Here is a 12,740-nt window from a genome sequence, read left to right as displayed (position 1 = left end):
ACGCTGTTTCAGTAACTCCCATTCACTTCTATGGGAGTTACGGAAACAGCGTAGCTCAGCAAGCACTCTGCTGTTTCTGTAACTCCCGACCACCTAACCAGAAAGTGGCTGGGAGGCAGTGGAGCCGAGAAAGCTAGAACGGGATTTAGGGGGCCCGTTCTAGGGATGGGTGCGGGTCCCAAAGGTGGGACCTGCAACTATCGGACTTTTATGGCGTATCCTGTGGATATGCCATAAATGTCCAAGATGGGAAAACTGCCTTTAATGCTCATTTTCTAGCAACATTTTAACCTAAGTGTTTGGTTAAGGTAACCATGTGTAGTTAAAACTGGTAGAATGAAACCTGAAATAAACAGGATAAGATGGCGAGTTACACTAAATTGCTGGCTAAAATCTACCCGAAGACAGACAAAAACCCACGCGTTGCCCTGCTTCAGCACGGTAATAGTCTCTGCTGCCCCGAGGCATCTAACGCAGATATCATTAACATTTAAAAATGGCTGTTGTATAGAGATTGTTGCTGAGAATAGATCTCACTATTAGATTTCTGGAAATAAAAGTGCCATATTTTAATCCATCAGTCTGTGTTGTACCGAGGAACCAACATCCGCAATCCTGCCAACTGGCGAGACGTTACATATCTGGAAATAAGCGCTGGCCTTGTCCCAGACAAATAAACTACTCACTACACAAGTTGCCTATGCAAATCAATCTCATTATGTAAATTAAGCATGCGGGATGCCTAATAGAGTCCTGTGACAGGGATATTCCCCGCTGTGACTGAACTGTGTTTGTGTCTGCCAAGGACACGTACAAAGTGGAACATGGTGACACAACCCAACGCACTTGCACCTCCCAAAATTGTAACGCTTTCATTGCCAACTTGCCCAGTATTGACATTCATAAAAACTGTTTGTTTTAACCGAAGCAATGTAGCTTTTTAGATCGATTATCACTTTTTCCTTGTAACACCCTATAAATGAAGTTTTTCATGTCTTGTATTTTTTTTTTATTACATACGTATGCATGGGCATATGTCTCCTTAGTAACAGGAGAACTCCTATTTGTCTGTAGTAGTCTCGCTCTTAACCCCTTACCCTCAAGTCTTCTTTATGAAGGATCAACTATTTATGATATTAAAGAGGAGGTGGTTGCTCTTATTCCTACAGATAAGCCCTCAATGTTATAGCAAATACGATGACCCGATGGCATGAACTAATAGAAAAAACTTCTTTTAGGTGGCCTATGGTGTTGATGGGCCATGATTTAGGTGGCCTATGGTGTTGATGGGCCATGATTTAGGTGGCCTATGGTGTTGATGGGCCATGATTTAGGTGGCCTATGGTGTTGATGGGCCATGATTTAGGTGGCCTATGGTGTTGATGGGCCATGATTTAGGTGGCCTATGGTGTTGATGGGCCATGATTTAGGTGGCCTATGGTGTTGATGGGCCATGATTTAGGTGGCCTATGGTGTTGATGGGCCATCTTTTCTATTCTCCACCTGTGCAAAGGTAGAAGAGCCCTGAGCACCTTTTGGAAAAACAATATATGGGACCCTTGTTTTTCTATTGCAAATCTGATGACTGCAGGGAGTTGACCATAGACCACCTCATTCATGGCTCTCCAGAAAATGACTTGCTGAATGTCAATCCACCAGTAATTTTAAGACAGATGGGAATGAGCATAGTACCTTAGCATGATATTTAAAACACAGTAGGGAGCTCTATTTAGGTAGCAGTCGGCCCCTTGCCTGCAGTACTCCTCTGTAGCTGCACAGGTTGCAGATTTGGTCCACCCCTTCTCCAGCACCTCAGGTCATGTTTCCCAACTCCGCTTTGTCTGCAGCAGGACTTCTGCTCTCTACAGAAGCTGTTCTAAACTATTTATCCCTCCAAACTATTACACTAGTCTATATAATGTTACCTCATTTAATAAGTAATTCCACATTTTATACTGGAGAAAGGGCTTTGCTTTCGTAATTGAAGAGACAACGCAACATAAATTTATCAAAGTGCTTTTAAGTATATGAAGCATGCAGCAATGTATAGAGAAATTACAGGGCCACATAGCACTAGTCAGGAGCCATTTGCATCGCAAGAATAGTGCCACAACACATTTCTCCCTTTTTAGCCCTACACAAAATCCATTGTACACAAAGCATCGAGTGCCCAGGTGAATAGTGTTGTACTCTGTAAGTAAATAGTGCCATACTCTGCTTCCCTGCATTAACCTGCGAGGTTGGGGACCCTAGGGGGTGTCCTGGTTTGAGCTGGATGCTTCTATGTGGAGTGGCGGTAAAGAGAGGAGGAGACCTTTCCTGTAGTATGCAGAGCAGTAAGGAGGCTGCAAAAAGTGGTGTTGCAGGGAGACGCAGGGCAGCTGCACGGTTTGCCCTATGCTTAAAACATCCCTTATTGCCATAGCTAACAATTTTTCAACTTGAGCCGCACAGCCTTACTAGACCTGTTTTGGGCAGTTTTATAAACTAAGACACTACAGATGCACAGACATTTTTATTTGCATTGCTTCCATGGTTTGAAATATTAGTTTATCATTGCCACCTCTACCCCATTTGAGATAAGGATGCGCTAAGATTTATTCAATTAGTTTTCCATGTGAATTACCTTGGGTTTAATTAAGTGTTTATTAAAAAAAGAACATTTTACAGAGAACAGATCTCCCAAAGTGACTTGGATTGAAGCATGTACCCGCTGTTTAGTCCCTAAACATAATGCGGTGTGTTTTGGTTTTGTTTTTTTGCTGATTTTTTAAAATTATGTTGGGTCTATGGAGTAATCTCTAACGGCAACTGCTCACGGCCTGAAGATAGTATTTCTGAAGCGAGGTGTCAGAATTGCTAGACAGAATAATGGTCATACAAACCCAAGATTAGGACTGGCAGAGTTCACAGGTAGGCACAGCGGCTGGCAACCCATTATAGATGAAATCATTAAAGTGTAGCTAAACATTTAACAAACTTTTCACATGTCATAGTGACATGTCAGAAGCTTTAAATGGTGGGGTTCCGAGCATTGAGACCCCCACCTATCGCTAAAACGAAGCAGCTGAAGCGCTCGTGTGAGCGCTGAGCCGCTTCGTTTCTGTTCGGCTTTTTCAGAGAATCCGATGTATCAGAGTACTGGCTCATAGACTTTCTATTGAGTACGTCCTCCGATACATTGATTTCCGTAAAAAGAAACGAAGCGGCTGAGTGCTCACACGAGGGCTTCAGCTGCTTAGTTTTAGCGATTGGTGGGGGTCTCAATGCTCGGACCCCACCAATCAAAATTTCTGACATGTCTTTGACATGTCAGATGTTTGTTTAAACGTTTAGTTACACTTTAAAGTAACAATATAATGTAATTTAAAGTAAGTTTACAATTCCCCCAAAAAACATGCAATTTTCAAGAATTTTATAAATAATGGAATTGTGCTTTAAGTATTAGTTTCCTATTTATTACTGGTACGTGTACAATATTTTTTACAATGCCTCACCACCCAGTATTTTTAAAAACTTTTTACAAATATGTATCGCCCCCATTGCGCTCTAAAAGTGAACATGATGAATCTACCTCTGTAATGTGGAAACCAAAATGCTATACGTTCCCTTCATCATTTCTTCTTCTCGTTTTCTAGCAGTATCCTTAGTTTCCCAACCGCCTCCCCCTCCCGCTGGACACACAGTCCCCCTATCCCTTATTTGCAGTGATGATGGATGAGATTGGGATTCCTCATCTATCGGATGGGCAGGTTCATTTAGGCAGGGACACTATTTTGGGTAGTCTGTGCTCAATTTTTTTCCCAGCCCCCTCTGGGTCGGACAGACGAATGCACTTGATTAAAAAAAAAAAAATTCCTTTCCCTTTTGTTGAGGGATCGATATTTTCATCATTACCACTTTCACTCTCCTTATTAAAAAAAACAAACCCTCATCTGTACACTCTGCTGAGGGAAAAAGGTTAGAGAGTATATAGAAGGTGGCAGTACTGTTTGTCCAACTTCACTGGTCACATAGACTTGTCAGAAATATTCATTGTTTGACTTATAGTCCATTCATAGTGACATAGGTACTCATAAATTATCTCCTGTTGCCCTATGTACATGTATTTATCTTTTGTGGTATTGATTTGCGAGGTTTGTGACTATCACTATTCCTAATGTTCATTTTATTAATTTTGATGCGTATGAAAATACTAAAACCAGTTCAATAAATAAAATAAAAACTGCTCAGGGTTTTACCTCATGTTCTGGTCAAGCCTCGGGACAGGAGCATGGACCCCACTGTGTCACTTAGATTTCACTAGGTCTAAATCAGGGGTGTGGCGTCCAAGGGATATTTTTAATATGCACCTTAAAACACCCCTCATAGGGGAATAGATTTTGTGCAGGAAGTGGTCTTAAATGGTCTCCGGCTTGCAGATGGTATTTCCAAAGCGGGGTACGTGAATCAATAAACAGAAGCGTGGTCGTACCAATCAGAGCAACAGATGATAGTTACAGGTCAGGGCAGACAGCGACCCAAAGACAGAGTCCGGAAACAGTCCGGGTCACATCCAAAATACCAAACCACAACCACCTTCACAAACGGACAGTATCCAAAGAACCTGGTTACTGAGGCCGTTCTGAGAAGGTTTAAATAATCTGAGGTGATCAGTCACTGGCTGAGAAGTGACCAATTGACATAAGCCTGTCCATTTTTAAGATGTAGCAGAGCTTGTATGCCACTATGAAGAGGCTGGCGACAGTGATACAGGGAGAGGGCCATCGGCTGCACAAGTACAGTGAAGGAAATAAGTATTTGATCCCTTGCTGAATTTGTAAGTTTGTCCACTATCAAAGACATGAACAGTCTAGAATTTTTAGGCTAGGTTAATTTTACCAGTGAGAGATAGATTATATTTAAAAAAAAAACAGAAAATCACATTGTCAAAATTATATATATTTATTTGCATTGTGCACAGAGAAATAAGTATTTGATCCCTTTGGCAAACAAGACTTAATACTTGGTGGCAAAACCCTTGTTGGCAAGCACAGCAGTCAGACGTTTTTTGTAGTTGATGATGAGGTTTGCACACGTTAGATGGAATTTTGGCCCACTCCTCTTTGCAGATCATCTGTAAATCATTAAGATTTCGAGGCTGTCGCTTGGCAACTTGGATCTTCAGCTCCCTCCATAAGTTTTCGATGGGATTAAGATCTGGAGACTGGCTAGGCCACTCCATGACCTTAATGTGCTTCTTTTTGAGCCACTCCTTTGTTGCCTTGGCTGTATGTTTCGGGTTATTGTCGTGCTGGAAGACCCAGCCACGAGCCAATTTTAATGTTCTGGTGGAGGGAAGGAGGTTGTCACTCAGGATTTGATGGTACATAGCTCCATCCATTCTCCCATTGATGCGGTGAAGTAGTCCTGTGCCCTTAGCAGAGAAACACCCCCAAAACATAATGTTTCCACCTCCATGCTTGACAGTGGGGACAGTGTTCTATGGGTCATAGGCAGCATTTCTCTTCCTCCAAACACGGCGAGTTGAGTTAATGCCAAAGAGCTCAATTTTAGTCTCATCTGACCACAGCACCTTCTCCCAATCACTCTCAGAATCATCCAGATGTTCATTTGCAAACTTCAGATGGGCCTGTACATGTGCCTTCTTGAGCAGGGGGACCTTGCGGGCACTGCAGGATTTTAATCCATTACGGCGTAATGTGTTACCAATGGTTTTCTTGGTGACTGTGGTCCCAGCTGCCTTGAGATCATTAACAAGTTCCCCCCGTGTAGTTTTTGGCTGAGCTCTCACCTTCCTCAGGATCAAGGATACCCCACGAGGTGATTTTGCATGGAGCCCCAGATCGATGTCGATTGACAGTCATTTTGTATGTCTTCCATTTTCTTACTATTGCACCAACAGTTGTCTCCTTCTCACCCAGCGTCTTACTTATGGTTTTGTAGCCCATTCCAGCCTTGTGCAGGTCTATGATCTTGTCCCTCACATCCTTAGAAAGCTCTTTGGTCTTGCCCATGTTGTAGAGGTTAGAGTCAGACTGATTAATTGAGTCTGTGGACAGGAGTCTTTTATACAGGAGACCATGTAAGAGCTGTCTTTAATGCAGGCACCAAGTTGATTTGGAGCGTGTAACTGGTCTGGAGGAGGCTGAACTCTTAATGGTTGGTAGGGGATCAAATACTTATTTCTCTGTGCACAATGCAAATAAATATATAGAATTTTGACTATGTGATTTTTCTTTTTTTTTTTTATATAATCTATCTCTCACTGGTAAAATGAACCTAGCCTAAAAATTTTAGACTGTTCATGTCTTTGACAGTGGGCAAACTTACAAAATCAGCAAGGGATCAAATACTTATTTCCTTCACTGTATATGCAGCAGCCGGAGTCCCATTATATTGCACTATAAAACTGCTACGTTTGTTAAAACTCCCAGGTCATAAATATGGCTCTTAAAAATTGGCCATATATTAGTGACTTGTTACAGCAATAGCCAAAGCTTGGTAAATCTGTTTTCTTTTACTTGCAGAAACATATTTCTCTATTTAGTTGCAGCAGGCATTTTTGTTAGAGACGACAGGAAGTGCAGCCGGATTGGCTGAGACTTTTACTGTGATTGGCTGCCAGGGAGAACTAAAAGGGTGGGGGGGGGGCTTTCTACATGTGATTCAAATAAACAATTACTAAAATACAGATGTAGCCATCTTTACTTTGACTATTAACGCATTAAATACACAGTGGCAAGATCCTTTTATCTTGAGTTTTTCAATGGCTTTTGTTGTGTGATATCACGCTGTAGCAAGTTATTAGTCCAGATAAAGATGGCTATACCCGTATGTGTAAAAGTAAAAATATCAAATCCTCACTTACCAAATAATCACCATTGGCTTCAACTATGTACGAACGTGAAAAGTGTAAAATCTGGTTTACCCTTGTGTCATTTGGGCTGTTTTTACCACAATTTATAAGGTAATGCTGCCGAAAAGGAAGTTTCCCTGGTTTTATACCAGAGTTGGGTAGATTTATCAAAACTAATGCAATGGAAAAGTGGAACAGTTGAGAGCTACTGTATTGTCCTGTTCTGTAAACAATGGGTCTTGTGCAGGGTTGGATTATAGCATAAGGGCAAATGTTCTGTGGCATCCACCCTTCAGGAACCCAACTCTTAACCCATCATGTGAGGCTGTTTTAAAATTTGTCCTCTGGCTTTTCACAAACTATTGTCCTGTGACTAGCTGTAGGGTATCGTTTTAGGCCCTAAATAGCTCTGTTATTTGGACACTATAATGCACTGTTGTGTATTCACTCTATGGCACTGTTATTTAGGCACTATATAGTAGTATTAAGGTTGGGAAACTCCCCATGATTATGGCCCCGAGCACGCACAGTACAAAGCGGAGAGCCGGAGGACCCATATTCCGCTTTGGCGGGCGTGCACGCATGCGCCACTAAAAGGAGTACAGCTGCACATTCATACGCATCATGTGATTTCGCTCCAGCATTCTTTTTGACCTTCTTGTCTTTTAAATAAACAGCCTTTTCCCCACTCTAACCACGCTTACTGTGCGAAACGCGCATTGGGGCAGTGCAGCATACACATTCTACTACTATAGGTAAAGTACCTGATCACTTTCATCACCATTCACGGTTATACCAATGATACTTTTTTGGAGGATAGTTTTGTATCTATATTGCCAGAACATTGCTATTCATGTGGTTACTATAGTTTGATTCTATGTTCTATTGGGATAGCATAGTAGTTCCAGACTATGCATAGTTTGATGGTTAGAACTTTTTTCCTTTCCTCCTCGGTTTGGTATGGATGATATTGTTTAAGTCAGATCTGTAGTTGTGGTTCATGTGTTCAACTAATGCCATTTTTTTCTGGGTCAATCCATCAACTGATATTTAGATTTTTGTATACTTTTTAATAATTGAATAATAGTGATGTTTTTATATGGGAAAATACTCTTTATAGGTGATGTAGTGGACTTTGAATTTAAGTCCCTAGACTGCGTTTTGTTTATGTGGCATATTTTTGGTTTAATAAAGTTCAATTGATGCATCACAGTGAGAAAATCCAGGTGGTTGTCAGTGTGCTCTATCGGGCAATATGGAAATATGCAAAATCTATATGATTTGTTCTAGAAGGGGTAATAATGAGTCCTTATGAACATATTGCACCATGTTTATGAAGCCAAAATGTGTTTAAAAATGGACCCACCGTTACGAACTCACACTACATGTATCTATATTGGTACTCCGTGGGTGCACTAGAGGAAATTATTCTCGCCCTCTATTCAAATAGGACACGTACATGCCCATTTTTAATTACATTGTTCTCATTGTACACACAGGACATATCTTCAATAAAGTCTAATCATTTATTTTTGAATTAACCCATAAGAAATAGTGGCAAGTGATTGTCTCCAAAGTCCGATATTTTAATGGGATTGTTTTCTGCTGGACCTTCGTAGCCCTGTAGTCTTGGTGCCAGTGTCGGTGTCCATGGAGGGATCCTCTGGTACTCCATTAAAATATAGTGCAAAACAAACGTTGCAGATATTCCCTTGAACAACCAATGAATTTCTATCTTAAAAAGTTACAGAAATCAGAACAATCTGATTCTTCTGTGTCAACTCTAATTTCATTGAAGAAAAAGGTCTTGATATTTACAGCAGTTTCAACTCCTGAAGAATGCCAAAATGTCTTCTGGTACCTTGATTTGTTTATATATTATTGTATAAATATAATATATATTATATTTGTGTGATAGATGTTCGGCCGGGTTGTCACGTTACGCTTTACATGTGCTTTCTGACGCAAACTCTCACCATTTTACCATCAGTCGCAAAAAAAAATAATTACATCACAATTTAAGAACCCAGCCTTAATGTTATGTTTGTTTTTATGGAGTGCAGACGGAATTACAAACTTCAAAGATTAATTTATCCGAGCATCTGGCAGTTTCCCGGGGACATTGAATCTTGATTAATGAGTAACCAAACCCAAATGTAATGCTCCCTGACACTGCCGTCAATTGATTTGATGCTCATTGTTCATGCCATTCAGTACATTTCTCCTCATAATCCACCTGATTTATGACCTAAAATGAATCATAAGGCAACTTTGACGAGTGGTTATACACTGTTCCATAACATGTCTATTTTGAAATCGGTCCCAGTAAACCCTCCATCATTTACTATGAAAAGGGTTGGGGTCTTGTCAGCTGAGCTAGCTCTGTGCAATAGAAGAACCTATAGGGACAGCAGTAAGTTGCTGGTAAGCTAAAATATGGCTGTTTATGCTTCCATAAAATCTGTGTCGCCCTAGGCACAGGCCAATTCTGACAGTGAATGGATTATACCATATGTTCTCTCTTACCTGGTATGGATAGTCTGCTAACAAATGCAGGGAGATATTTGATCTGAAGACACGGCAGATTGCTTATCACACCTGTAGACAGAAGGAAAAAATGCCTACTTAGAATAAATGCGTTTTAAAGAGAGACCAGGAAATTATTTTGCGGTCTGAATAATTCTTTTAAACCTGTAGGATACATGCACACGTTGCATATTTTGCTGTAGAACATATGCAGCAAAACTGCACAAAACCGAAAGAAATTCACAGGTAAAAACCGCACTTGAAGGTGCGCTTTTGATGCGTTTTTCGGGCGTTTTTTATGTTTTGCTGTGTAAAACGTGGCGCTTTCATGCTGCGGGTTTTGCTGCATAGTTCTATAGAACAGGGATAGGATTCGCAAGCGGAATCGTGGGATAAATTGACATGCCGCGGTTTTCAAAATACACAGCGCGGGTCGAATTTGCATTGCAAAAGATACCCAAATACGTGTGGCAAAACCGCACGTAATACGCATAGTGTGCATTGACCCTTGGTGTGCAAAGGTGACAGGTTCACTGTATTCTCTAACCTACATCTCTATCATGGTAGCGGACACAATAGCTAAACAGATAGATCAGGCCTTGAGACTTTGTCTTTTTGTAACCAGCATGAAGTTAATGCACCAATGATTAGAATGGTTTCTTTCGCTATGGTGACATGTAGTAGATACAATGCAACCTGTGCAGCCTGAGGTGTGTATATATAGAGGACATATAACCATAGCAAAACTCTGAATGGTTCTGCCTTTCTGGTGCTGGTTTAAGAAGGACTTCCTCTTGTTAGTCTCCCAGCTCCCTCTCATGACTCTTGTTGGAGAGAAGGGTAGCATGTTACCGTTGGTTTTGACTATCTTGTTACCATTGTGGCGCTTGTGTAGTGGAGGAATCCTGCTCGATTCTCACATCCCTTAAGAAGAGGATGATGCCAACCTGGGCTTGGCGCGCCATAGCAGTCACAGGGACTAGAGTACATTTCTTCAGTCTTCTTTAGGATCTTTTGGAAGATCACTTAGTTTGTGCTATTTGAAAAAAGGTTAAAATGTATTCCGCACTGTATTGGTTTCAAGAAGCTCAAGTAGCTCACATGTGATATCATGAGGTAAGGCAGGGATGCTCTTAAATCTTACGTAGGTAAAGGGTATGTTTCACTGCTCTCCTCCTACCTCTGAGATAAGCCGTAAGTGATCTGTGGAAATTCTGATCTAAGGAAATTGGTTGTCCGATTTAATTAGGTCCGAAAAAAATTCTGCAAATTGCAGAAAAGACATCAGAGAGTAAGACCCAAGTTTTCCAGGGGATTGCCCTGAAAACTCGTGTCTGATGTATTTTAGTACTGTATCTAAGCCCTTTCAAGCTCTTTAATGCAAAGTCGGCATTATGTCAAAGTAACAGCAACCTATATGGATATGGGTAAACAACAGCAGCGAATTTTAGGAAGGTTGTCTGCAAGGCATTATGGGGAAGCCTGCCCAAGGTCATGTGATCCTTTTTTCTAATCTGAAAAATGGTAACAGGCGCTCGCTGGTGGCTGCCAGTTTGGAGTTCATGGTGCAAAAGTTTCGGATTTGGCAGAATGTGTCGTGAAAATCTGACACTCTAGAACCAACAACATGGAAAATAGGGAGAGTTGAAATTTTTCTAAAATTTATTCTTCCATTTTGGTTATAAAATAAAAACAAGACAAAAAAATTTAAATCCATTTGCGTCCGTTCTTTAGCCTGTCACGACTGTTGCGAAATTGTGTAGATCATGTCACCACTCTATATAGACTGACATTGTCATGATCAGGAGGAGGCAGGTAGGAAGAAACATCATGAAGGAAGTGGGACATTATCCCTATCCTTAAATTAATCTATAGTGTATGCTTTTAAGTTTTTGTTTAGGTAACTTACTGTATACTATCAGTGAATATTGGGAGGACAGACCTAGACAGCAATGGGCCCCTGTGCAAGAATAGTATATGGGGCCCTTACTCATCTGCACCCCCAAATATATCTCTTATAATCCACAAGTAATTGTGAGCCATACAATTTATTAGCTCAGCCATTTACATACAGAATAAACGGCTAGCTAAATTTAAGGTTGCAATGGGTCATCTTACCTACTGGGGCTGCACATATGGTATGACTGCCCCTGAATATTAAGCAGCAGTATTTTTGCTCATGGGTAGATGTGTCAGGACAACTATGACCTTCAGTGCCCCATTTGACATTGATTGAGTCACAGTTATCAAACACCATGTCCCAACCCTTTTTCCATTCATATAATAATGTAATGGCTTCATATGGCTATAAAAGCACATACAAATTCTATGCAGACTTACACACACGCCATTATGATTCATACACTGTCTATCTCTGTCATATCACACATAAGCAGCTTTCAGCATCACAGATAGGCCTCTGGCAGCTGTCTGACAAGTTGCATCTGATCTGACATTAGAATTAGAATCAACCCGGTGAATCTTTCCTGCTCTGGGGCAGAGGCATAACAAGCTACTAAACACATCCCACAGGACCTAACCCACACTTGGGAAAATGATATGGGTGAACCCATTGAAGTTAAAGAAATGATTCCTTGCAGTTAGAATACTGTTAGGCCTCATGCACACGACCGTGTTTTTGCGGCCGCAATTCCCCCGAAAATCCACGGGAGAATTGCGGCCCCATTCTTTTCTATGGGGCCGTGGACACGACCGTAGTTTTTGCGGTCCGTGCACGGCCCGGGAGCCCGGACCGCAGAAAGAACGGGCATGTCTTATTACGGCCCGGTTCTGCGGTCCGGGCTCATTGAAAACAATGTGCATGTGCGGGCGGCCTGCGGCTGACAGTCCGCTGACAGTCCGCAGCCGGCCGACCCGAAAATCACGGCCGTGCACACGGCTACGGTCGTGTGCATGAGGCCTTAGGCTGTATGATGACATTTTTCTTGTAAATATGTCATAGTATTAGAACAGATTGCCTCATACACCTCTATTTAGTCTATGTTTTTTATATATTTTAAGTATACTAGGTAGGTGTAGAGCTGGACAATGGCTTAGAACGGCCCTTTTTTTTTTTAATAGAAGAAATATACATTAAAGGGAACCAGTCACCAGAATTTCACCTAATAAACCAGCAATACCTGGTGGTAGTGGGTGAAAAATCATTTCTATATAACCTGTAATTATCTTCTTAGTCGGCTCTATAGCTTTAGTGTTCAGTTTTTTAGTGTTCCCACGCCGTATGCTAATGAGCATAAGAGTCAAATCTTCGTTTGAAAAGAGTCATATCTTCATTTCTCAAGTCTTTCCGAGTTTACTCCTGACTTTTGATTGACAGCTCCTCGCCTTCCCCCAG

The 12,740-nt window shown here is 41.2% G+C and overlaps 1 protein-coding gene across 3 annotated transcripts in view; it reads right to left on the bottom strand.

The window, feature by feature from the left end:
* RALY (RALY heterogeneous nuclear ribonucleoprotein) overlaps positions 1-12,740 on the bottom strand; it is a 156,311-nt gene that overhangs the window by 83,174 nt on the left and 60,397 nt on the right. For 2 of the 3 annotated variants that reach the window (XM_075846580.1, XM_075846581.1), the window contains exon 2: positions 9,386-9,457. The exons of the other annotated variant lie outside the window; for it this stretch is intronic. The gene's annotated coding sequence lies outside the window, so the exon portion shown is untranslated. The remainder of the gene's footprint in view (positions 1-9,385; positions 9,458-12,740) is intronic. 3 annotated transcript variants of the gene reach the window in all.

The sequence above is a fragment of the Rhinoderma darwinii genome, chromosome 13 (genome assembly GCF_050947455.1).
Source record: "Rhinoderma darwinii isolate aRhiDar2 chromosome 13, aRhiDar2.hap1, whole genome shotgun sequence".
Classification (NCBI taxonomy): Eukaryota; Metazoa; Chordata; class Amphibia; order Anura; family Rhinodermatidae; genus Rhinoderma; species Rhinoderma darwinii.
Note: the sequence above shows the minus strand (reverse complement) of the source record. Positions and strands in the feature narration are given on the sequence as shown.